The 22588-nt window shown below is 37.6% G+C and overlaps 1 pseudogene; it reads right to left on the minus strand.

Annotated features, from left to right (window-relative positions):
* Positions 1-6310: 6310 nt before the first annotated feature.
* LOC118829810 lies at positions 6311-7461 on the minus strand (annotated as a pseudogene).
* Between the last annotated feature and the right edge of the window lie 15127 nt (positions 7462-22588).

Raw genomic sequence — 22588 nt, forward strand, 5'->3', positions numbered from 1 at the left:
CTTTTTTTAATATGGAGAGGAAATAGTCAGAATATATGTTTGCATAGGATAGCGCAGAAGAAGGGAGAAGCATAGTAGAGGTCAATCCATTGGGGTGGGGAGGGCATCATTGACATGGGAGATAATGAAGTTAGACTTGTACAAAGAGATGGAGTGACCCAGTCTCCAGGAAATCTGACCCTCAAGTTATCAGGAATTTGGGGGGAAATAGGGACCCGTAAGGGGTCACAGGGAGAGGACCCTGGGGGCAGTGGCCTGGGAATAGTTGTCCTGCTGGTGCTGAGGAGATCAGCGAGGTGAGGTTCAGGGTTGGCAGTTGTTTTGGAAGTGATTTATTGATCTTTTATTGTATTCTATCCAAACAGCTTGGGAAGTTTATGACTATGAAAATCTCTGTGGGACCAGGATGCTGAGCTTTCCTCCAGGCTATACACTTCTAATGATTTCTAACAAAAAACTTTTTAAGTTAAACTATGTTGTAAAATACCTCAAAGAAGCTATAAAAATATTTATACCTCAAGACAGATGATGACATGATTGCTATATTTCACCATTTATTCCTACTTAATATATTATCTTCAAAATGCAAGGAGGTATGCTTGGCCCATATGCCATGTTTTATTTTGTCACAACATTCCCAAGAAAATTGTATGTGAATTTGTGGTGTTCTGAGGCTTTGAGAATGGGAGGTTTACCCTTGTGAAGGTTAAGACATTAGTAAGTAGCCAAGTGAAATAGAGAAAGGAAGATATGAGAGAGAGATGATAGTCATGAGACACCAGCCTATGAATTCAGCTTCATGGAACCAGCCTTGGAGAGCCAAGTGCACAGAGCAGCTGAGCTTTCAATGATGATGATAAACACATGCAGTACTTAGAAATCCACCTCTCTCAAGACCTACAACAAGTTTCCTTGGTAGTTTTCTGAAAGTGTCTCATATATCTTCCTCTTGCTATCCTGAGGATGGGGAGTAATGAATTGGGAGCTGAGTTTCCTGAAGGATGTTTTCTTGGATCCTTGCATTGCTAAGAAGAGATAAGTCTATCAAAGTTAGTCATCACATTTTGTGGCTGTTACTATGTACAATGTTCTCCTGGTTCTGCTCCTTTCACTCAGCATCAGTTCATTCAGGTCTTTCCAGGTTTTTCTGAAGTCTGTCTCCTTATCATTTCTTATAGCACAATAGTATTTCATTACATTCATATACCACAACTTGTTCAGCCATTTCCCAACTGATGGGAATTCCCTCAAATTCAATTCTTTGTCACCACAAAAAAGAGCTGCTATAAATATTTATGCACATGATGTCCTTTTCCCATTTGTATGATCTCTTTGGGATACAGCCCTAGAAGTGGTATTGCTGGGTCAAAGGGTATGCACATTTTTACAGTCCTATAGTTCCAAATTGTCCTCCAGAATGGTTGGATCAGTTCACAACTCTACCAACAATGCATTAGTGTTCTAATTTTCCCACATCTTCTCCAGCATTTACACTTTTCCTTTTTTGTCAAGTTAGCTAATCTGATAGATGTGATGTGGTACCTCAGAGTTGTTTTGATTTGCATTTCTGTGATCAATAGTGATTTAGAGCTTTTTTTCATATGACTATAGATATCTTTAATTTCTTCCTCTGAAAACTGCTAGTTCATATATTTTGACCATTTATCAATTGGGGAATGACTTGTATTCTTATAAATTTGACTCAGTTCTCTATATATCTTAGAAATGAGGTCTTTATTAGAGACATTGGTTATAAAAATTCTTTCCCAGTTTTCTGCTTCCCTCTTAATCTTGGTCGCATTGGCTTTGTTTGTGCAAAAACTTTTCAATTTAATGTAATCAAAAATATCCATTTGCCTTTCATAATGTTCTCTATCTCTTGTTTGGTTATAAATTCTTCTGTTCTCCATAAATCTGACAGGTAAACTATTCTTTGTTCTCCCAGTTTGCTTATAGTTTCAGCCTTTATATCTAAATTGTGTACCCATTTTGACTTTAATTTGGTATATGGGATGCTTCTTTGGTTGCTTCAGTTGTGTCAGACTCTCTGTGACTTCATTTAAGGATTTCTTGGCAAAGATATTGGAGTGGTTTGCCATTTCCTTTTCCAGCTCATTTTACAAAGAAGGAACTGAGGCAAACAAGGTTAAGTAACTTGCCCAGTGTCACACAGCTTGCTCCATCCATTGTACTACTTACCTTCTCTTTAAAAGATGGTTTTCAGTTATTAGCTTTTGTGTTGCTTTCTTTTCTTGCTTGTATTCTTGGGAATAAACCTGTGTTAAGTTAATCCTTAAAGATAAAACATGAAACTCAAAAGAGATAATATTTGTAAATCAATTGGCACAGTGCCTAGCACACAATAGGTGATTAATAAAAGGTTGTTCCATTCTCCCTTCCTTACACCTTGTCAGGGTTATATCAGGCAGTTAATGCTTATTAATACCTTGATTGATTCCTTCAAGTCAAGGGCAACTTTTTGTAGACTTTATGGTTTTGACCAGGGCTGATATTTGGTCTGATATTCTATGAAATAACCCTGAAAATTACATGAAAAGGGAATGGGCTCTGTCTAGGAGGCCAAAGGCATATTTCAGAGTCAGAGTATTTATTGTTATCTTCTTCTTCCCCCAAAGACAATTGCATAAGTTTGCAATTTTGCAAAACAAATTCCAAAGTACAATGGGATGGGTCATATTTTTTCTAGGTGGAGAAAGGGAAAACGCAACTTTTTATGATTTTATTATTTATCTGGCCTCTAAAATTTCCCAACGGGAAAACTTTTATTTTTATTTTATCTTGCTTTTCTAAGCCAATGTTCTCAATGAAACATATGATGAACTATGTCTATAATAATTGGTCAGATCATTCAAGACAAATTTGTATTTGACTGACAGTCACTCAACCTCTTTGGATCCCAATTTCCTCAACTGCAAAATGAGGGGCTTGTATTAGATGATATCTAATGTCCCTTTCAGTTCTAAAAGCCTTCATGTGGGCCACCCCTATCTTAGTGGTGGGTTGGACCCTTTTAACCCCCAGAAAGTGGCTTATCACTGCTTCTTTCACTGCCCTAGGGGTAACACTGAGGGGATGTGGATATCTAATGTTATTACTCACAAACCCCATCCAATATGTCTGCCCAAATAACAATCAACATGTTAACATCTCCCCAATGTCAATCAACTAATTGACATTTACAAAGCAATATTTACTGAGAAGGTATAGCATAGAATAAAATATAACAACATTCCATTGAATCATTGTGCATTCTTCCTGCTACACTCCTTGTTCATCCTTTGCTTTTGAAGAAGACCAATGGCATCATGGGGGTAATATCTTGACTTTCTCTCGAATTGGATTTTAGTGAGGCAGAGTTGCACAAAGCCTTCAGCTTCACTCTCTTTCCTAGAGTCATCGAAGTCCAGTGGAAACACATAAGTCAGGATGACTTGTGGTGGTCCAGGATGCAGTGGATGACCTTGGCATCTTCAATGTTGGGCTAAGCTCAAAGCGCTCCACAGTGCCTGCTTCTGCCACTCTACTCACCAATTTGATACCTGGGGACAGTGCACTCAAACTCAATGTTCTCCTTACAAAACGTTACCTTACCAAGGTTACTTCTGAATCCAGCATAGTCACTTGCATACAGGATACAGCATCTTAGCCACTGGGTTCATTCACTCCTGGGATAGATAGAGTAAGGTCACTCCTAGGGGCTTGTTTCTTATTGGACTCAGCCACTGTTGTAAATAGCTTCATTTTCTGTGGGACCTTTGATGCCTCTTCCAACTTTTTGAAGCTCACAAGATCACAACGCAGTCTGTTCTGTCTCTGATACTCTAAGATCAGGAAAGAATTAAGGTTAAGAACTAAGACAGAAAAGAAACAGAGATGTTGTGTGCTAATAGAGATATTGTTGATGGTGAGTTCCTTCTAACCTTAAATGCGCAGTAGTTGTTTCTCCTCATGGAAGAAAAAGAGATTTCTTTTAAATGAACCTTTTATACATAAACAGTTTTGTCTCGACAAGCCACTTCAGAGGCTTATTGCTACCACACAGTAGGCTGACAAAGAACCCCAGAAAACAAACAATCAGTATATCTGTGCCTCTTCTGAAGTGGGGAGCAAAAAGGCTTCCCCGTCACATATTTCTGGAAGAAGACTCGCCAAACCTCCACATGGATTCACAGCAGACATCAGATATTGACCATGCTCTAAGAAGTGTTGGCCCATTGTTCTATTACGTAATTGTAGAGTCCATCTAGTGGGCCACACCTCCTGGCTTAGCGGCCAATCTTCTCTGATGCTGTCAACACCTCCACCCCCAACTTTAGCAATCACTTCTTGGGGGACCAAAGTTCCACTCAGAATTTTCTGAATCGTCTCCAAAGTGCCAAGTCATTCAGTGCTGAACATGTGTCCCCATAAAGTTGCCTAGGGATCTCAGGTGTATGCTCTAAGGCAAAGGTGTTAATCATATAGGAGTTGAGACAATGTTCCCAAGTGTACCCTAACCAGAATCAAATGTAATTGGGAAATATTTAGCAAAATAAACAAAATGCAATAGAAAATAAATAATCCTATTATGTGTTTTTTTGAGGGGGGGGAAGGCAGGGCAATTGGGGTTAAGTGACTTGTCCAAGTTCACACACCTAGCAAGAGAGTCAAGTGTCTGAGGCCAGATTTGAATTCAGGTCCTCCTTGACTCCAAGGCTGATGTTCTACTCTTTGAGCCACCTAGCTTCTCCTAACATGTGGTTTTTACAGTCATTGTAGCCTGCAGGGATCCCTATGTATCCTAAAGTAGGGTTTAGTGGCCTTTTTCTATTTGGGTCTGACATCTATGCTTTAAGGGATGGGCCCAGAAGACCCATCCCTGTGTATCTCCAGGCATAAACAGGCTACATGAGGATAGAATATTCTCCCATTGCACTAATCTGTATTTGCAGGATCACAGAAAGGATCTCTGAGGTCTTCTAGTCCAACCTGTGCATGAACAGGAATTTCCTCTACAATATCCATCAATGACAGGTCATCAATCTTCCGCTAGAAGACTTCCAGTGAATTAATTACACAAAGTCCATTCAATTCAACAGGTGCTTATTAAATACCTTCTATGTATAAGGTACTGTGCTAGGTGCAAGGGATACAAAGATTTAAAAAAAAAAAACCAACCCAGCTCCTCTCAAGGATCATACACTGAAAAAGGAATCTAAGAGATTGCAGTGAGAAAAGAGGGGAGGTGTAGAAAGAGGAGCCATGACACATTCTTGAGAAACACCCAGTATTAAAGAAAGCAAGATAGATGACTGAGAATGAGCTTTAAAATAGAAAGGAGAGCCAGGTGAAAACAATCATGGAAGCTGAGGAAGAAGAGAATATACAGGATCAATGTTGTCTAAAAGTGACAAGAGATCAAGAAGGTTGAAGACTGAGAAAAGGTAATCAGATTTAGCAATTTTGAGCCTTTGGTAACTTTTTTAAAAAAGAAATTTTGTGCCTTTGTTGGAATGGTGATAAGCTTTAAATATACCAATTTTGATATTCACATTTGTTTTTTTTTTCAAAAATGATACTACATAATTGCAATACTTGTCCAACAATCTTGTCTGTATTTTTCTTTTAGAGCAAGAAACAGGATGAGAGTATTCAGAAAGCACTAGCAGGCAGCAGTTAAACCAAAGATACTACCTTTAGATCCAAAAACACTTGCAAAGAAAAGCAGATTTTTTAATGGTCGAACATTTTAATAACTAGAATAACATGAGTATGTAAGCAAGTGTCATTAGTCCTTTTTTAAAAAAATTATTTTATAGTTGGCTTCTATTTTCCTCAAATATGACAATTTTTCTTTGACATTTTTTCCTCAAAGTATAAAAAGGTATGAAATGTAAACAAGCTCTTGCATTGTACACTTGGAAGTGTTTAATTCAAGCATTATAGAGCTATCTACTACTATTAAATTCCATCAAATCTTGGATAATCCATAAATATTCAAACTATCTTGTCACAGAAAGAACTAAAACTCACTTCTTTTTGTTACACACAGATTCAAATATTGTCTAAAGAAAAACACTTCTAATCATTTTGGTTTTCTTCTACATTAGTATGTTGATATATTTATTAAAATGTTCCTGTTGAATTATGTTTGGAATTTTTCCTGTCAAGTCAATTTCCTATCTTAATATCAGCCATCCAGACAAAAGAAGTAATCAGAAAGATGAATTCTTCCCCACTTCCCCAACTGTTACAACTATGAAGTCAATTTTAAGACATGACCCCAAATACTGGGTTGTGGTTGCAAATACTAGTCCAATTTCTTTAGCATTGATCCCCCAAACCATACTGTATATCACTGCATATGGTGTATAATGACGTGCACATCAATAGGCTTGGGTTTCAGTTTACCACCACTTAATTCTTAATGTAGTTTCAGACTTGCATCAACAATTCTTTTCAAATCTCACTGTAGATGATGTCTAAAATCCCTGAATATGGTTGAACCCCCAGAGAGGACAATATTTTTATAGAGAGGACCTCTGACGCACATGGGACAATTCTGAATTATCTCCTCTACTACTTCTGAGATAGATTGCATGAAGTTTGTATTAGCAAACCCTGGGTGAAAGATTTCTTGACCCAGGAACTGTTCATAACCAACATTAATGGAAAATTCTTTCCTTGAGATTACATTGACTCCAGTATACTGTTTAATCCATTTCAACTCATCTGTATCATACTCGTTAAATTCTTTGACTAAATCTGGGCCGAAATAACTATAACGTTCCTTCCCTGTCTTAGCTGCTTCCAGGGATCATTTAGGAGGAATTCCTACTTCTCTGTCCTCTCAGTAACTGCTGAATAAAATATGTTGTACCTCTCCCAGCAATTGGAATGTGCTAGATACAGCTGCCAATAACATACCCTTCAGCCACAGGAATGATATGAGTGACTCTATCTCCACTGTCTATAACTGTACCAGTTAGTGTCTGCTATTCTACCTGTCTTGGTGTCCAACATGCAACTAAAGCAAGGGCGGCCTGTACAACTATGTGTAGGCCTGGAACATTAAAGGATTCAAACACAATTTCAGCTGTATGTTCCCTGTTTTCTGGTGTATTTAGTGGTGGTTCAGTCAAAAGAAAATAATGATCTTCTGATTCTTCCCTCAGGTATTTAAAGATCACTTGTTCCATAAATCTCTCCATCAAGTCCCAGTCTTCTACTATACCATGACAGATTGGCCACTTTTTGCATAAATTGGCTTTTGCTTCATTCCCAATGAAGAAGTCTAAATGATCAAACCCTTCATCATCCTCCTTTGTGCTTGATGCCCTACTTTTGCAGACTCCATAATGGCAATACATGAAAGGATGATACACTGTTTATCCAAGCATATCCAAGTTTTGTATACCTCATGCCATAGTCCACCACCCAGGCCTGCAGCTGTCCTGTCATTTTCTACCTTCTTCTTTTGCTCCAGCTGCTGTTGTCAAGTCTGTGCTTGATGAGGGGAGGACTGGGGGAAGGGGGGAAACGAGGAGGAGGGAGGAAGGGGCAAGGGGAGGGGGTGGCAGCCGGGGCTATCTAATTATCCACAGCCAGGTGGGTTTCACACTTGTGAGAGGCAGAGAGGAAGCTGAAGCAGTGGTAGCAGCCGGGGTGGGTGGGCAGAAAGGGAGGGAAGGGCAGCAGCTTTGGCCAACCAGCCATTGGTAACTTTGGAGAGAGTATGTTCAGTCAAGTGACTGAAGTGGAGAAGTGATTGGGAGGTGAAAATGCAGAAGAAATGAGCATGGACACATCTTTGTTTTGTTTTGTTTGTTTATTTTTATTTTATTTATTTTTTAAAGAATGATTGTTGTGAGAGGGAGAGATGAGACAGGATGATAATGATGAGTCACCTGTCACCTCCTGGGGGAACATAGTCCAGATTTCTTTGAATGTGTGATGATCTGAGCTTCTACTTGGTTCTAATCAAGGTGTGGATCATTGAGATCTTCTCTTCCCTTTTATACTTATCTAGACTTCGATGACTGAAGGAGAGAGCTGAGGCTGATATCTTTGCACAATTCTGCCCCATTCATATTGAATTCACATGCAAGTCAAGACATCAGCCTCCTGATGTCATTGGTCATCTTCAAGAATGGAAGATAAACAGCAACAATCTGGGATGGTTATGACTGTAGTCTAAACAGATTGTGAAGGATAAGCCAAGAAAATGCTAGAATTAATGGAAATCTGCATTTATCTGTGATTATTATCAATGCCCTTCCTTTTATTCTCCTTGTAGTCCTCCTCATTCAGAGATTGGTTGAAGCATCTCAGAGAGCTATAGTGGCTTCTAAATGCAAAAATTGGAGATAATATGAAAGATCATGGATTTTGAGCTGAAAGAGGCCCCTGAGACTCCTCATTTTCTTGAGCTCATTCTCTGATCATTTCCACCTTCCTATCAGCTGCCTTGTCCAGTTATCTTCCTGCTTTGCTCTGTACCCCCTCTTTTATGTTTTGTCTTCCCCATTAGAATTAAACTCCTTGAGAGTGAGTACTATCTTTTCTTGTTTTTACATCCCCAGAAGAGTGACTGGTACAAGGCAAGTGAATAATAAATGCTTCTATTTATTTATCTTTTCTTTTTGACCAAACATTTACTTAGGATGAACATAAATGAATAGTAAGGAAAGTTAATAGGGGCTTTCTTTCCCAGGAATAATGTATTACCCTAGGTTTTTGTTTTAAGTTTAAGATTAGACTTTATTATTCCAAGGGACTTTTATATTTTGCAATCCTGTGACTTCTTTAAAATTAAAAAAAATACTTATCTAATTTTAACATTCTTTTCTTTTTAAATTTTGAGTTCTAAATTTCTTCCTTCTTCCCACTTCTCCCCCACTCACTGAGAAGGCAAGGAAAATATATCAATTAAAGGTGGAAAATCATGCAGAACCTTTTCATATTAGCTATATTGCAAAAAAGCAAAAAATAAAGCAAGGAAAATATACTTCAGTTTGCACTGAGAGTTCATCAGTTCTCTCTCTTTTCATCATGAGTCCTTTGGAATTATCTTGAATCATGGCATTGATCAGAGTAGCCAAGTCTTTCATGGTTGATCATTATTACAACATTGCTATTATTGTGCACAATGATTTCCTGGTTCTCCTCACTTCACTTTGCATCAGTTCCATAGGTCTTGCCATGCTTTTTTTTTCTTTTCCTGAAACCATTCCCTTTGCCATTTCTTATAGCACAATAGCACTCCATCATAACCATGTATTGCAACTTATTCAGCCATTTCCAACTGATGAACATCTCAATTTCCAATTGTTTGCCACCACAAAAAGAGCTACTATAATTTTTTTTTTGCATACGTAGGGCCTTTTCATCTTTCTTTGATCTCTTCTGCATACTGGCCTAATACTGGGTCAAAGCGTAGACCCAATTTTAAAGCCCTTTGGGCATAGTTACAAATTGTTCTCCAAAATGATTGGACCAGTTCACAACTCCACCAACAGTTTATTAGTATACATACTTTCTCCCATCCTAATCCAGCTTTTACCATTTCTGATAGTGGCACTTTGGAATTGTTTTAATTTGAATTTCTCTAATCAATAGTGATTTAGAGAATTTTTTCACCTAACTATAGATAGCTTTGATTTCTTCTTCTGAAAATTGCCTGTTCATCTCCTTTAACCATTTAAGATGGTTCTTAATTTTACAAATTTGACTCATTTCTTTATACACTTGAGAAATGAGACCTTTATCAGAGAAATTTGCCCTTAAAATTTCTTGATATTATTTCATTGCCTGTGATATGTTTTAGCAAAATGTAGTTTCCCTGCTTATCTTTTTTAATTAGACCTGTTTTTGTTTTGTCTGAGATCATGATTTCTACCCGTGCTGCTTTTACTTCAACTGAAGCATGATTTTGCTCCAGTCTTTTATTTTAACTCTGTGTGTCTCTCTGTTTCAAGTATTCACCCCATTCATTTTCACAGTCATAATTACTAAGTCTCCATCCTATTTTCTTCTTCTTCTTCTTCTTCTTCTTCTTCTTCTTCTTCTTCTTCTTCTTCTTCTTCTTCTTCTTCTTCTTCTTCTTCTTCTTCTTCTTCTTCTTCTTCTTCTTTTCTCTCCTCTCCTCTCTCTCTCTCTCTCTCTCTCTCTCTCTCTCTCTCTCTCTCTCTTTCTCCTCCCTTCCTCCCTTCCTACCTCTCTCCTGTCCCTCCTCAAAAGTCTGTTTTGCTTCTAACTACTGCCTTGCTTAATACTCTTATTTCCTTAATGGGCAAGATATACTTCTATACCCAAATGAGTATGTATGTGTGTGTGTACATATATATATGTGTGTGTGTGTGTGTGTGTGTGTGTGTGTGTGTGTGTGTATATACTCTCTTTAAACTAATTCAGTTGACAGTAAGATTCAAGCATTGCCCATGCATACCCCCCCATTTCCCCTCCACTCTAAAAGCTCTTCCTTGCATGCCTCTTTTATGTGAGAAAAATTTCCCCATCCTACCTTTCCCTTCCCCCTTCCCCCAATTGATCCCTCTTTCACAGTCCATTTTTTATATTATCACTACATAATTGACTCACTACTGTATCCTCTGTGTATGTAGACTCCTAACTGCTCTACTAATAATAAAGTTTATAAGAGTTACATGTATTTTCTTTCCACATAGGAATATAAAAATTTAACCTTGTTGAGTCTCTTATGATTACTCTTTCGCATTTACCTTTTTATGCTTCTCTTGAGTCTTGCATTTAAATATCACATTTTCTATTCAGCTCTATTTTTAAAAATTAGGAATGTTTGAAAGTCCTCTATTTCATTAAATATCAATTCCCCCCCCCACCAGGATTATGCTCAGTATTGCTGGGTAGGTTACTCTTGGTTGGGATCCTAGCTCCTTTGCCCTTTAGAATATCATATCCAAGCCTGCTGCTTCTATAAGGTGAAAGTTGCTAAATCCTGTATGATCCTGATTTTGGCTCCATGATAGTTCAATTGTTTCTTTTAGGCTGCTTACAATACTTTCTCCTTGACCTAGGAGCTCTGGAATTTGGCTATAATATTCCTGAGAATTTTTATTTTGGGATCTCTTTCAGGAGGTGATAGGTAGATTCTTTCAGTTTCCATTTTACCTTCTGCATCTAAGATATCAGGACAGTTCTCTTTTATGATTTCTTGAAATATGATTTCTAGGCTCTTTTTTAAAATCATGGCTTTCAGGTAGTCCAATAATTCTTAAACTATCTCTTCTCTATCTATTTTCCAGGTCAGTTGTTTTTTCCAATGGTATATTTCACATTTTCTTCTATTTTTTTTATTTTTTTGACCTTTTTGGTCAGTTTCTTGATAGAGAGTCATTAGTTCCCACTTTGTCAATTCTAGTTTTTAAAGAATTCTTCAATGAGTTCTTGTATCTTTTTATCCCATTTGGCCAATTCTCTTCTTCAATGAAATCTTTTCTTCAGTGAATTTTTGTTCCTCTTTTACCATTAGGCCAATTCTTTTTTAAGGTGTTATTTTCTTCAGCATTTTTTTGTGCCTCTTTTTCCCAGCTATTAATTCTCTTTTTATATTTTTTTACATCATTCTCATTTCATTTCCCAATTGTTCATCTATTACTCTTATCTCTTCATTTAACTCTTCTTGGAATTCTTGTTCAGCTTGTGTCAAATTAGCATTTTTCTTTTAGGTTTCGGTTGTAGGGGTTTTCACATTATTGTCTTCTTCTGACATTGTCTTGGTCTTCCGTGTCATCACAGTTGCTGTTTATGGTCAATTTTCATTTTGTTTCATTGTTGTTTGCTTATTTTCCCAGCCTATTTCTTCACTTTGAACTTAATGTTAATGTTAGGCCCTGCTCACCTGAGGGGGGGTGGGGGAGACACTGTTCCAAATTTCAAGCTTTTTTGTGTTGCTGTTTTCAGAGCTAGTTCTGAGGATCAGCAAATGTTTGGTCCTTCCAAGGTGCTATTATTCTAGGAGAGGTGTGCTCACTGTTCTCTTGGTCTGAACTCCGGTCTTTACCCAGAAAGGGGCCCTGCTTCTCTGCCACTACAAATGTTACTGCTCCTTTCTGCCTTAGACCTGTGACCAGGGCCCATGCTCCTTCATGACTGACCACAAGTGCTCCTCTCCATCTTAGAACTGTGACCCAAAACTGGATATGGGCAATAAAGCTGCCCATCAGAGCCAGTTGCACCCAATGCCAGCAAAGGGTCTTTTGTAACCTTTTTCTTACCAGTCATCTGACCCTCTTAACATCTCTGGTCCGAGAGCTTCCCAAGATACTGCTGCTGCTGCTTTCAGAGCTGCATCCATGGTGATAGCTCCCACCCCAGTGTCACAAACCTCTCCTGCCAACCTCCTAAATTGTCTAGAAAAATGTCTCACTTTGCCCTCTTGTTGGCTCTGATGCTCTAAAATTTGATTTGAAGGGAATATTGGGAGAGCTTAACTGTGCTATTTCCTGTTTTGACTCCACCCTTCCCTGTCTGTATCTGCCTGTCTCTCAATCTATCAATTTATCTTTTCAACAGCCTGGTCAATACAGATGTCTTATGAATAAAAGTTGGTGTCTATGTAGCCACCTCTCTCTTTTTTTAAACCATTTTAAGACTTCTTATTTCTTCATTACTTTGCCCCCTTTTCCAACCATAGAATTGCAGAAGTAGATGGCTTCCTGATTGTGGCTGTCTGAAATACTCAGTATCCCAATAATGGGAATAAACTCACGTAAGTCAATGAAAATTCACTTCACTTAAGCTAGGAGAATGGATGCTCCTTGAGGTCAGAGACTATCTTTCTATTTGTCTTTGTATTTATAGCACCTAGCACATTGCCTTGCACATAATAAGTTTGTAGTAGGCAAATGCTTGTTGGATTGATTTCAGTTGGAAGATGATCAATTCTGTAGCTTCCTTTCTCTATTTTATGTTTATGCTGTGACCAAAGCAGACTGTGAGAATAAATGAGTTCATGGTGGGAATGAAGTTGTAGTCCCAATGATTATGTTATTTTTTTTTTGCTTTAATTTATCTTATGTGCTGTCATTCTTTGTAATAACTATGGGTGGAGATATTCCTTCCTGGCGCCCAATGTGGAGGGGAAGCCTGAACTATTTTCCATTAGTGTTGGGATTGCCTTTGGCTTTTGGCCCATGTGTCCTTAAAGTCTTTAAAACAAGCTGGGTATCAATGATCTCCCTTGGTTTTCCCAATTTGCATTGCCCCAGTAGATTTTACATTTTCCAAGCTTGATCTTTCATTGTATTCCCTTCACATTCTTTCAATGAATCTCTGAAAATGCCTTTTGGAAGGATAAAGCTCTGAATAGAAAACATGAAAAATCATGGATTAATTGCAGTTTTCTCTCTCTTTCCCTGTATGAGTCAGACTGCATCCTTCCACTTTGTGGTTAGAAAGGGGAAACCTGGTCTCAGATGACACAAATGGTGCTCTGAGAGAGCCATGGAACTGAAAGGCTCTCTAGAGACAAGCCACTCATGCTCCTTAAACACTCAGTCCCCATTCACACTTCATTTTTCATTTTCCTGTATTCATATGTAATCTTGTACTCCAAACCCCTGTTTCCAGAACCGCACTTAAACTGTCTCAGGGAACTGTCTAACCTTGAGAGAAGGTGGTTCTTCATGTACTGACTCATGTCACAGGCTCTTGCCCCCTTATTTTATTTTATTTTTAGACACTGAGACCCTTGAAGGTTAAGTAAATTGCCCATGATTACAATTGATATCTGTTGCTCTGGAGACAGAAAAGAGCTTCCTTTTGCCACTCAGATGATCGCAGATTTAAAACTGGGAATCTTAGAATTTCACTGTGGCAGCTAGGTGGCACGGTGGATAGAGCAGGAAGACTCATCTTCATGAGTTCAGATCTTGCCTCAAAACACTTACTAGTTGTGTGACCCTGGGCAAGTCACTTAATCTTGTTTGCCTCAGCTTCCTCATCTGTAAAATGAGTTGGAGAAGGAAATAGCAAACCATTGTAGTATCTTTGCCAAAAAAAAACCACCAAAAAACCCAAAACAAAAACAAAAAAACCACCCCTAAATGGGGTCATAAAGAGTTGTTCACAGATGAATTCACTGAACAGCAACAATAAAAATATCCAAACCCTCCCCCTATTTTGCAGATGAAAAAACAGCAAGGTTAAATGACTTTTGAAGGTCACATAAATAGTAAATAGTAGAGATGGAATTTGAATACAGAGCTTCTGACTTTAAATTCAGTGTTCTTTCTATTGTATCACACTCCCCCTGGAGTATATATATGACAGACTTTTTGGCGGGGGGGATGGAAGAAGAGACAAGACATCTATCTAACATTTATGAAAGATTTGTGCAAAGCAATTATGAAAAAAAAGCTTTGATATATCAATGATCTCATCTATGTGGGTTTTCTCTCCATTAGGACTGATTGCACCCACCCCTGCTTTCTTGATTGGTGACTACCTCACATGGTGCATTATTTTAGGCAAACTCCATACATGCTTCACTTAAATCCCCACTCTCTACTTCTTGGAAGCCTCATCAGCATAACTGCCCCTGATAGCCTGTTCTTCATTCCCTTATTTTCCTACTTCCTCACTGTTTTCTGGAGCCATGGTCAAGTCACCTCTGCTGTGGGTCCTGAAGGATGTGTCCATCCAGCCCCCAATGGCTCCACTTACCCTCCTTGTAACATTTTCTTAAATTTTTTCTCCCTCCCAACAATCACTCATGTGTATTGTCTCTCCCTTTTAGAGTGTAAGCTCCTTGAAGGCAGGCAATGTCATCATTTTTGTATTTAAGTCTCCAATGTTTAAAGCAGTATTCAGTACACAGTAGATATTTAATTCTTTTTCATCCATGAGGCAGTTGGGACTGGTCCTGGAGTCAGGGAGACCTCAGTTTAAATCAGGCCTCACACTCTTCATATCTGTGACCAGAGGTATGCTGGAACCAGTTTTTTGATATGCTTTTAAAAATATATTTATTTTTAGTTTACAACATTCAGTTCCACAAGCTTTTGAGTTTTAAATTTTCTTCCCTTCCCTTGCCTTCCCTTCCCTAAGATGGCATGCAATCTGATATAGGTCCTATATATACATTCATATTAAGCATATTTTCACATTAGTCATGTTGTAAAAGAAGAATTACAACCGATGGAATGAACCACAAGAAAGAAGAAACAAAATAAAGCAAAACAAAAAAGAGAGAGCAAATAGAACGCTGAAATATGCATTCAGATTCTGTAATTCTTTCTCTGGATGTGTATAGCATTTCCCATCATGAGCCTTTTGGAGTTGTCTATGACCTTGCATTGCTGAGAAGAGCCAAGTCTATCAAAGTTAGTCATCATACAATGTGACTGTAAATGTGTACAATGTTCTCTTGATTCTGCTCCCCTCACTCAGCATCAGTTCATATAAGTCTTTCCAGGTTTTTCTGAAGTCTGCCTGCTCCTCATTTCTTATAGCACAATAGTATTCCATTACATTCATATACCACAACTTGTTCAGCCATTCCCCAATTGATGGACACCCCCTCAATTTCCAATTCTTTGTCACCATAAAAAGAGCCACTATAAATATTTTTGTACACATGAGTCCTTTTCCCATTTGTATGATCTCTTTGGGATACAGACCTGGAAGTAGTATTGCTGGGTCAAATGGTATGCACATTTTTATAGCCCTTTGGGCATAGTTTTGATATACTTCTAAGTTCAGGCTGTATGATTCTCCATCACTTGCTTAAGTCTAGACCAGGGGTGGGGAACCTGTGGCCTCAAGGCCCATGTGTCCTTTTAGGTCCTCAAGTGTAGCCATTTGGATTCAATCCAAACTTTGGATTCAATCACTGGGCTGCAATTGAAGACCTGGAGGGCCACATGTGGCCTTGAAGCTTCAGGTGCCCCACCTTGGTCTAGGCAATGAACAATACAATAAATCAAACCCTGATTTGGTCTTTGCCCCGTGTTTGAGATGAAAATGCTCACACCACCAATTTAGCAATCAGCTCTCTAGATCTGGTTTGATCTGACTCCAGCACTCTTCTCTGTGTGACCCTGGGCAGTCACTTTAAAATCTGTCTTCCTTGATTTTGTCATCTGTAAAATGGGGATAATAGTAGGACCTCCCCCTGGGTTGTAAGCATCAAATGAAATATTATTTGTGAAGTGCTTTGTAAACTTCAAAGTTCATATAAATGCTAGGTATTCATTCATTAATTCTCATCCTGTACAGTTCTTGTCCATGTCTTTCTGTCGTTTGTCCACAAAAGATTATAATATTATAGGTGTTGACTTAGAAAGGTCCTCAGAGGCTATCTAGTTTAACTTTTTCATTTATTTAGAGACTGAGGCACAGGAAGATTAAGCACAATTTCCTTTTGGTTCTTTAAGTGTTTGAGAATACCAGGGCAAACTTTGGATTAATTTTTCATCTGCTATTCCTCACTTTTTCTTATCTATTTATATCCATTGACAGGTCATGTATGACCTTGACAATGCCCCTTATGCCATTTTTATATTCAGGTCATCATCAGCAATAAGACACAAACTACATATACTCACTGTTAATTTCTCTATTGCTTTTGTGATTATCATTTGTGATTTTGATTCTTTCTACAATCCTGGTGTTACATGATTCCCAGGCATGTATATTAATGAAACAGTATTCATGTTAAAAGACAAGCTTTGGAAGTAGCACTGCACAATTTCTCAAATTTAATCCAATCTTCTCTTTTCATTCTGTGTAGTTATGGACTTAACTGCTCACCAGCAGTCCCTGTCACACACACACACACACACACACACACACACATATATATGTATATATATATGTATATATATATGTGTGTATATATATATATATATATATATATATATATATATATATATATATATATATAATATGGGATGTCCCAAAAATCTTAGGACAGTTTAAAGCTACTAAACTTTAAAGCTTTTGGGATACCCTGTATACATGCATACATATGTATGTAGGTACACACATACATACACATATATAAATACATATGGACATATACAAGATGTCCCAGAAATCTTAGTACAGTTTTACACTATTAAAGCCCATATGCATGTGCATATATACATACAAACATACATATTTATAAATTCATGCATATCACACATGTGTGGATATACACACATATGCACAAACATACACATATATATCAACTGACCCAATGGTATGTACATGACATAATCTGGACCATATGAACTTTTTCCCTATTTGATTCTATGTAGATTGTAAACATCACCTCTTAAAAGAGATGTTTATAGTATTCCAGACCCATGTTATGCTAGGACATGTTTAACAACTGGCTCTCTGAAAAATTTAATCTCTGTTGTTAACATTTTCTCCAATTCTTTTTTAAGTCTAGAATTCTAGATGATCAAGAAAACAATAGATTAAGCCCTGATCTTCAGCATTTGCCAATTTCTGAAGTGTAAATGCTCGTATTAAAAACTTAACTTCAGAGCAAGTAGGAGCTGCTTCTAACACACCTCCATTCCAGGGCTTGATGAAATCAGAACAATGGATTACAAAAACAGAAGAAGCTACAGTGTCTAACATTCCACTTGTAGAAAATTCTCATTAGGATTTTGTTTAGGACACTCTCCATTACAAAGGGGAAGCCTTTGTCTATGATCTATTTCTGTTTTTGTTTTGTTTTGTTTTGCCTCATTTGATGCTGATAATCAAAGGATCATTGAAGTAGTTTGATTATTAAGGGATCTTAATATAATAGTGAGCCGCAGCATGGAATTTCCCTTGTAGGAGAAGAGCCTTTAAGAGAAAAATACATGACAATTTGTAATTTGAATACTAGATTGTTGGGCATAGACTAGTCATGAACTGTTGTAGTTTACTATAGCCATGGCTACGATATGTAGCACATATAGTACAAGGTGTATTTTGAGGTCTCAAAATGCTTTTCTTGCTGTGTCTCTCTGCCTCTCTCTCTGTCTCTTTCTTTCTTTCCTCTTATTGATTCAGTTAGGTATATCCTCCCTCCCTCATTCCTTACCCCTAGTGAAATTCTTCTTGTAACAAAGAAAAAAACCTAGTTAGGCAAAACCAACAGACCCATCATGTATTTCTGACAGCATATGCAAAGTTCCATACACATAGCCCCACACTTTCCCAAAGAAAAGAGAAGCTGCCTTTCTCTATCATTTATATGGGACCGAGACTGGTTATAGCAACTAGCTCTGCTTAATTCATTCTATATCATTTCAGAAAAGTCTTTCCTTGTTTCTCTACATTCTTTGTATTTGTCCCATTTTATTGCATAATATTCCATTATATCCATGTACCACAATTTGTCTAGGTGTTCCTTAATTGATGAACACTAATTTTCTTTCCATTTATTTGCTACCACAAAATTGCTGCAATGATCATTTTGGCATATATTCTATCTTTCTTTGCTATATACATGTGTGTGTGTATGTGTGTATGTGTACAATTCCAAATTATATTCTAGAGTGGTTGGACCAATTCATAGCTTTACTAACAATGTATTAGTGTGCTTCTCTCCCCACAGCCCCTCTGACATTTACTGTTTCCATCTTTTATCAAGTTTGTTAATTTGTTGAGTATGAAGTAAAATTGAGTTGTTTTTATTTGTGTCTCTCTTTGTATAGTTTTATACTGTAATTAGAAATATTTGATACAAATAATTTTTCCATTTCTTAGTTTCATTTCTTATCTTAACTGCATTGATTTTGATTGTGTAAAAACTTTTTCAATGTCACATAACTGAATGTAAATTTGATCTTCTTTTGCATTTACCTCTATCTCTTGTTTGATTAACAATTCTCCCTCAGCCTTATCTGCAACAGGTAGTTCTTTCATTTCCCTCTATTTGAAAAAAATGTGACCATTCATATTTCTATTGAGTATCCATTTGGAATCTATTGTGGTATATAGTGTAAGTTGCCAGTCTAAACTCATTTTTGCCACCCTGCTTTCCAGTTAATCAAATATGTAGTTCTTCCTCCAAGTAGTTTATTTTCTTGTATTCATTGAGACTACAGAGATATTAAGTTTTGTCATTTCTTATTCTTGATAATTTTGTCTGTTCCAAAGATAACAATCTCGTTTGATCCTCACAATAAACTTGAGAGGGAGGGGCTGTTATTATCCCCATTTTGCATTCATGGAAACCGAAGAAAATGGATGTTAAGTAACTTGTCCAAGGTTACACAGCTAAATAAGTGAGTGTAAGCTTGAACTCAGACCTTCTTAACTCTAGGGTCAGTGCTCTATCCATGGTGCTACCCAGATGCCTATTAATTGCTTTTTAAATATCTGATAGAATTCACTTGAAAATCTACCTGACTCAGAGATTCTCCCCTCACACTTGGAGTACCAGTAGTCAAATTGAAGTAATATTATATAAACTGTATGATTTTTAGGCAGCTAGATGTTGCAATGAATAGACTAATGGGCTTGATATCAAGAGGATCTGAATTCAAATTTGGCCTCAAACACTTATTAACTGTGTGACCCAAGGCAAGTCAAAACCTTTGCCTAAATTTCCTCATAAATGGGGATAATACAAATAACATTTGTAAAGCATACTTAAAACCTTAAATGTCACAGAAATGTTAGTTGTTTCTGTCATCGTCATCATCACCCTCTGCCCTCTTTCTTGCCTCTCTGATATGATTACTACAGAAACAAGTGACACTGCAATGAGGACCATTGACACATTTTTTTTTTTTTGTTTCATGGTTGTGATGGCCAAACCTTACTGGTGATATTCCTCTTCATGTTTAGAGGAGTCCTTGGAAAATAGACTTGGCTTGTTACTGGGGACATGCAAAACTTTTCCAACAGTATAGAATTTACCAGAGCTTCTATTCTGATGCCATGGGCTTGGAGAACCCTAGGTTACCTCTATACCATGGGGAGCCATTGAACTAGAATTTTTGTAGGTTATCTTGATTTCCATTCAATTCTAAGTTTTGCTAGTATATTTTATAAAGTAGATTCTGATAGTTTTCTCATTTTATCTGTCACACATTAACCCTGTTCATTTTTAAAATTTAATTTGATTTGCCATTGCAAGTAGGTAACTTGATAATAAGCTACTATAGGGCATTTGCTGACTAGTGCAAATATCTCAAACAAGATCTCTGATTTCATCTGCATGGGAACTTCCTCTGACACTGGATTAAATGTCATCCACAATTTAGTAGGTCAGGAGCTTCCTGAGACTTAGAGATGATAAATAATCCATCCATGGTCAGATAAAGGATTTGACCCCAGGCATTCATGATTCTGAATGAAACCTGGGGTTCAAGCTTGGCACATTTGCATAAGACTCTCTCTGTTGATGGAGAGAATGATTACTCAAAACTACTTGCCTATGTGGTGGTCAGAGTTGTCACAAGAACTTCGGCAAAGAGATACCTTCTTCCTTCCTGTTTTGAGAGAGGGCATACATAGATCGAGAGCCTTTTTGGGGACAACCTCTGAGAGATCTAAAGAAAAGACTTTAGAAGTCAGACATATAGGGAAAACTTGTCCTGCAACAACACCTTGATTTCCAAAGTCTTTTTTTTTTCCTCTGAATTTCTCCCCAAAGAGAGTCTGGATCCATGTGTGTCCTCCTTCCAGGTAAGAAGGAAGTTGAAGTTCTCTTTTCTCCCAAGCTCTTGTGACACCTCTACCTTTCACCCAGACAAGCAGCTTTGAAGAAGTATTCTCTTCACCAATAAGGAGAATCTTATGCACATATACCAGGTTTGAACCTCAGGTTACACAAGAAGAATACTTTGCCCAGTATGCTACACTGCCTCTTTGGTTACTGAAACTGGACTAAATTTCAGATCAAAGAGTCATACACTCATAGCTGGAAGGGACCTTAAAAATGACCAAATCTGATCCTCTCTGTTACGGATAAAGAAACTGAGACCCAGTGATGTGAAGTGGCCTGTAGAAGGTTATAAAGCTAATAAGTACATGAAGAAAGATTTGAATTTAGGTCTTTTGACTCAAAGCCCAATGCTGTATTCACTACACTACACTGCCTCTCATAGAAGCTTCCTGAAAAGCCTAGACAGGAAAGCCTTTTTAAAAAACATGATTTATGGCAAACCAAGCACAACCATCACTAACAGACCATGACCAAATCTGAGCATTTCCTTGGGACTCCTCAAAATTCTTACCGGCTCCCAGGGAGACCCACTGAATCTCTGCTGCCATATCATCTCAGTTTTAACATGATCATGGGCAGGAAATATAAGAAATTTCTAAAGCATGCCTGAGTTTTCCAGGGCTGCCTGGAGAAATCTGGTTTGCGTGGACTGGCCCCTGATCTTTAGACTATTTATATGTTGTAAGCCATTTCTCCACCAGGGTGGCCCAGTAGCAAAAATCACCACCTCTAAAGGGGTATTTATTCCCTGATGGCCCAATTCACAGCTGGGCATAGCTGAGGGTCACACCTATCACATTTTAGAGACTGCTGCCTTGACACCATTGATCAGAACAGCCTGGTTGCTCTGGGGTGTTGAGTTGCAAATGTCTGGATTTTGCTTCCCCCATCAGTGGCCCCAGGGATAGGAGAGAAAACAGCTTATAAATTCTTTAATGAATCTTGGAGCCAAGAGCAGCTTGCTGGCTGGTTTTGCAAGGCATGTTATTTAAAGGGTTCTAGGGGACATGAAGGTAAATAGCTTGAAAAAATAATAGGGGAAAATTATTTCTTTCATTCTCTGTGGACATTATAGAGATACAATTAAATCCTAGTTAAATTTTTCTTATGATTTTCAGATAGAGTGAAAACTATTGTGCAGGGATATCTGGAATTCCCTTCTTGGGCACATTGCACATTCTTGGGGATGTTTACCATTCTGTTTTACTGCTTGTCCTTCTTCTTATAAACATGAGTAACCTAGACTTTTAAAATTTTCCCTTTAGTAATTTTCAAGGCAGTAAATTTTGCTAGACTTATCTAAACATTAACTATGAAGTGCCTGCTTTGGAACAGTGGTAACTGTGACTAAAAGGCTTGATGGATGATTGCAAAGAGCATAAATAAGCTAGCTTTCACTTGGTATTCAACTGGGGCTATATTAGGATTTAGAAAACTGCCCCAATGTTGCTTCTGCTTCCTCAATGACTGATACAGGGTTAAAATATAGGTGCTTTTAAAGATCACTCTTTACCCTTTCAGAAAGCTGTTAGAAGACAGCAGATATGACTCTGTTAAGGGTAGAGAGGTACAGATTACTGAGAGAGAAAGCTATATGAGAGAAAGACAGTTCAGAACCATCGGGATAGATTAGAACTTGATTAATTCTGACTTTCCATGGCTACTTGTTTTCTAGGCTGGTAAGGAATCCATGTTACCTTGAAGGCAAGCTGATCATTCCAGAAGCTATTAGCTTAAGGTGTGCATTGATCGGTAATTTCTATTCCTTCTATACTTTAGTACACCAGCGTAGTTCTTGGTATGTATATATATATATATATATATATATATATATATATATATATATATATATATATATATATACATATATATATACCTTTGTGA

The sequence above is a fragment of the Trichosurus vulpecula genome, chromosome 8, assembly GCF_011100635.1.
Source record: "Trichosurus vulpecula isolate mTriVul1 chromosome 8, mTriVul1.pri, whole genome shotgun sequence".
In the NCBI taxonomy this organism is placed as follows: Eukaryota; Metazoa; Chordata; class Mammalia; order Diprotodontia; family Phalangeridae; genus Trichosurus; species Trichosurus vulpecula.